Genomic DNA, 6,004 nt, shown 5'->3' on the forward strand with positions numbered 1-6,004 from the left:
AAATGTAGAATAACATCCATCCTTCCTTCAGCCTGTAAAAAAAAAAAAATCAATGTATTTTTATAAATATTATTAAAATTTTCGGCTACCTAACCTAAATTAACCCATAAAGACTACTAGGTACGACATATAATAATGAAAGAGAATGATAACTAATACTTACAATTTGTGAGGAAAGAAGATGATAAGCTTCAACCTTTACATTTATGGGAATAGATATTTCAATTCCATCCATTTTTCTGGTGAAAAAGTTGGTGGTAATGAGCTGAGAAGATAACTTAATGAATGGTATCATGCGTTATCATTGGTATCATACGCTTCAGTATGACAGTCAGAGCATCCTCAACTGATTGTCATTCAGGAGGTATCCCACATTATAAGTCAGAGCATCCTCAACTGATTGTCATTCAGGAGGTATCCTACATTATAGTCAGAGCATCCTCATGATCGTCCTTCAGGAGGTATCCTACATTATAGTCAGAGCATCCTCATGATCGTCCTTCAGAAGGTATGGTTCTACAAGCAATTCTCTTTCCCACCAATAGACGAAATGTTCTAACTTGTAAAGTTTAATACTTTTCCCTATTTCACTGTTAAACTCAGGTAACGAGGGCTTATCTTGGCCCCAGCCTCTTTGTTCTCCATGTGAATTAGCACAAATGAACAGCCTAAGAGTTACATTCACTAATATATATACTGTCAGAATGATATGACGTCATTTCCTCTTAAAAGATCATTATGATATTATATTAAAAAGTAACATCTTTTACCACTCTTTTCCAGTACTGATTTAATATGACGTACACACAAGGTGCCTGGGAGTTACTACCATAGTGTTCGACTGTAGTCATATTTATTTTCCAAATCTGATCATTGTAGTAATAACCAGTGGCTGCATCCTCAGATGATCTAAGTCATATGACATTCTACAAGACTAGGGTCAGCTTTTTGTAGTTCACTCAAGGTGGTACCCATGCCTTGGGCAGATGTGGCAGGAGGTAATGGTAGACTTTCCACTGTATCCTCGGCCTCGTCATCGAGTCGGGCCATGAACGCATCCACAAGGTCAACTTGGTCACCAAGCAGCTTTATGATTTTAGAGAGAGAGAGAGAGTGAATGAATTTCATCACATTCACCTATAATTGTTGGGATATAAGTAGAGGTAGTAGATATTGGAAAATTAGTTTACATATTATTTTGATTATGGGGTGCTTTTTTTATTGTAATAAAAAATAATAAGCATAATGACTACATCACTGAAATATATATACCAAATTAATAATAATTCTTCAGAAAAGAATTTACTAAGATTGACATTCAACCAAAATAATACTTATATTGATGATTTATATCCAGGTTTATCGGAATCATCTTGTAGGTTAGCTCTCAATCGATTAATTTATATAATGTACTCAATAACAAAAAATATAGATGAGGTTAGTATTAGTAATCATCAAGTTCAATTTTGGAGTGAGCACAATTCTGAAATTTTCATCCAACAAATATATTATATCGCTGGTTTAACTACTAAACCAGCCTCAAATTTAATTAGTTATCATACAATTAAATATGATCCAGAAATGTTTATTAAAATATTAAAACAAAAGGCGCCTCAATCTTACAAATTACTACAACGTTTTGATTCGAAATTAATTTACTTTTCTCTTCTTACAAATTTATGGAATACTCTTCTCATGCAAAAAACACAAGACATTAATATAATAAAGAACAGTATTATACATCATCTTATAAATAATTGTTTTTATAATGAGGACCAACCAATAATTGAATCTGGAATACTTGACATATACACACCTTTCTACAGTCCTATGCATATCAGTAAATTAATTAACAGAGTCATTGAACCTTACCATAAAAATACAAATAATATACATATTATAGAAACTAAAGATCTTACTCATTTACATTATGAACTTGTGATATCTTTACATAAAAAAACAGATATTGTATCTAATAAAATAACGGCAATGGTAGCTTACTTACCTAATAAATATAAAAATAATCATAACCTAATAAGATCTTTTCCCTATAAATTAATCAAAGATAATCCTTCAGATATATTAAAGAATATTTTAACTAATTATAAATATTTCTATACAAAAAATAGAGAAATAATGTTGGCGAAAAACTATAAAATTTTGAACAAAAAAAGTAGAAGTAGAAGTAGAAGTAAAAGTAGAAGTAAAAGTAGAAGTAAAAGTAGAAGTAAAAGTAAAAGTAGTAGAAGTAAAAGTAAAAGTAGTAAAAATAAAAGTAGGAGTAGAATTAAAAGTAAAAGAAGTAAAAGTAGAAGTAGAAGTACAAGTGGAAGTAGAAGTAAAAATATAAATAGAAATAAAAGTAGAAGAAAAAAAAGTAGTATAACAGGCAATAAAAATCGTGGAAATATAAATATGAAAAAAATACGTCAAAATAGTAGTAGTACTAGTACTAGTAGTAGTAGTAGTGGTAGTAGCAGTAGGAATAATAGTCCAAAAAATTCGAGTTTAAGGTCAAATCAACCTTAAAAGAACAAAAGAGATCAAATTTTAAATAATAGAGTGAGTAAAACAAACCAAAGCAGAAGCCCTCTAAAAAGTATTTATTTTATACCCAAAAATAAAAAAAATACTAAAAAAGGATTGAAAAGTATATTAAAAAGTAGAAGATGGGATAACAACATTAATTATTTAGAATACAAAAATTAAATATTTTCGTATACTTTTCCATACCACTTATAATAAATAATAATTTGGAATACAAAACATATATATAATAAAATAGATCTTTTTGGAATTTAAATAATTTTAAAATAATATGTTTCATAACTATAAGATGATGATAAGATTTTTCAGTCATAATTATAGAAGTATTTTTATTTTTATTTTGAATATGTGAAAATACTTCTTCATCACTCGATGCAAGTTGAACAGGAATCCTATTATGTTTAATTAGATACATAAGAATTCTAAATTGATTATGTTCATAAATATTACTTGTTATAATTTGTATTTTTTTTGTATATTCAATTATGTTTTCCAGTTCAATAGTAATATTATAACATAATATTCTAGTTTGATCAAATAAGTAATAAGTTAACTTTAATTGGTACATTTTTAACTCTTCTAATTTATTGAGATATCCTTTATAATCATAAGAGTTATGTTCAACATTCATATTTTTTATTATTATAAAATTATATATTATTATTAAAAAACATATATATATAAAAATAAACAAATTACCAAAATGCAAATATTTGTAAAAACTTTATCTGGAAAATCAATAACAGTAGATGTGGAGTTTAATGAATCTATTCAAAGTGTAAAAAACAAAATTCAAGATAAAGAAGGTATACCACCAGATCAACAGAGGTTGATATTTTCCGGGAAACAGTTAGATGATCAACACACTATAAGTGATTATAATATTCAAAAGGATTCAACCCTCCACTTGGTATTAAGATTACGAGGAGGAGGAGGATAATCAATCATTAAAATTCCCTTTTATATTTTTTATTTTAAAAGGGCCACATACATGGCTTTCAATTTTTCCTCATAATATTTGAAAATGACATGCCGCCTAATTTTGTAAGTTAAGGAAACCAAACCAGATTCTGGAGTCCACGGAAATTGACAGAGATATACTGCTGAAGGTAAATGACAAATTCCATATTTCCTACCATAAGCCCTAATCTCATTTAAAATGGTTTTAATTATACAGGAATGTCGACAAAGTACCCTTACATCTGACGAATGAATATTTAAATGGGTACTCATCTTTATAATCATAGGAGGCGATGGCACAACTAAAGCTAAGATTATATTAGAATTTGGATAAACATAAACACATACATTATCAATTAGAGGTTGAGTCTTTAGGAGAGATTCGATCTCACCTAAACTTACATATTCGCCATTCTTTAATCTCTGGAAATTTATTTTACGATCAATTATGCGTAACATTCCTGATTCACAATTAATCTCCCCAATATCACCAGTTTTAAAACTCCAAATACCTCTTTTAGATAAGAAAAAGTCTCCACCATCATCTCCTTTTCCAGTAATCCTTGAATATTCTCGGGCCACCATAGGACCACTCACTACAACTTCCCCTCTAGGATGTGGCTTATCTGTCGTTTTAAAATCTCCTTCAATCCAATCAATTAATGATAGTTTTACTCTATAATTAGGATCACCACAATGTAATACATCATAACTTTTGTTGCTGCTAGTAATACAAGCCGTAGTTTCTGTGGTACCATACCCTATTATTACTGAACAATTGAATAGCGTTCGAAGCTTTTGGTATGACTCTTTTGAAATTAAATCACCTCCAATGATAACTGTCATCAATCGATTACCAAAAAACTGCTCACATATTTTCCGTAAAATATATTTATCCCAAACATGAGTAATCCATTTCAGTTTATTTTTTTTTTCAAAGGCTATATGATCCCAAATTGAATAATTATTTTTTGTAATTCCATTCATTATATATTTTAACATAGAGGATACAAAAAGAACACAAGTAGGTTGAGCTTCAATAAAATCCCCATGACATCCTTCCAAGATCTGCGGACTTTTGTTAGTTAATGTAGAGGGTGAGGAATAGGCAATTGTAATATTCATAGCAATACAAGATAATTCAATTAATTAATTCTGTGACATAAGCCAATGGAAGATATGCTAAGTATAAGTTCCCCAATTGTCGATAATCAGCACGAATACAAAATGCTGATACCGCAGAGAAAATATTACCATGAGTTAACTTCACTCCTTTAGGTTCGTCAATAGTACCACAGGTATACATGATAAATGCCACATCACTCTCATCAATATATTTAATGTTATCCTTATCCTCATTTTCATGGCCGGCAAATATTAAACTATAATATGAAATTATGTTAAAATTGTCACTCGTTTTATATGGTGAAACTGTTGGTCCTATTTTATTGATATGATCATCTAAGATAATGACATAATCTATTTGAGGACAAGTAGGTAAAATTTCCTTCTGGAGTTTAGCTAATAATGGTCCACAAGAGGTAATAATAATTCGAATTTCTGTTTCAAAAAGAGAATTGATAATTGTTTTGGGGGGCAAGTTTGTTGGAAGACTGACGACAATTACCCGTTGTCTAAGGCATCCAAGAGCTGCAATAAGCCATTCTTTCTGGGTTTCAGCATATATGGCAATCGATTGTTGTTGATTTACCCTATTATCATTATTATTATTATTAAAGTTAAAATAATAGTTTAAACCAATGCCGAATTTAATTACCAATTCATTGACCTCTTGATAAGACTGGTATATATATTTTCCTAGATTAAATTTTTCTATACATTTGTTTCCACCAAATCCTTGTCTTTTTTCTAAAAGCAGTCGAGTACCTAGACAATCATCTAAACCATAATTGGCAGCAGCAAATTGTAGAATAGAAGGGGCTGTAATTGCTTGAGACTTTATTAAATTATTAACTAGAAAAAATCCATCATATCTTCCTCCCTTTTTGAAGCTCATATTTAGAAAAAAAATAGTCTTGGTTTCTTATTATATTTATATATATATATATAAAAAATACAGATTAAGCACTTTGAGATTTGGAGAAACGATAATTTATATCATTACATTATTATTAGCTGTTTTACACTAATCAAGTGTGGACCACTCACTGAAGGTCCCAACACAATCCTGACTTCTCATCCTTTCCCTCCTTATCCTCGTCCTCTTTTCCTTCTTATTACTAATCACTTTCCACATTGATATTAAATTTAATTCTATCAAATGGAACTAGGTCATTAATATTTTTAGCTAACAGCTTACATTCCACCTCATTATGGCCATCCTGAAGCTCATGATACCCAAATTTTTGGTTGGTGTCGAGAGACGACTCTGTATGATGGTGTATTCCAGACGTCTGTTAAGATCGATGTTGAAGGATATGTTGTTGGCTGAAGTAATAAACAGAGAAAATAAATTTCCCCATAATCCTTCTCCTTA

Source organism: Procambarus clarkii, chromosome 58 (genome assembly GCF_040958095.1).
Source record: "Procambarus clarkii isolate CNS0578487 chromosome 58, FALCON_Pclarkii_2.0, whole genome shotgun sequence".
NCBI lineage: Eukaryota > Metazoa > Arthropoda > Malacostraca > Decapoda > Cambaridae > Procambarus > Procambarus clarkii.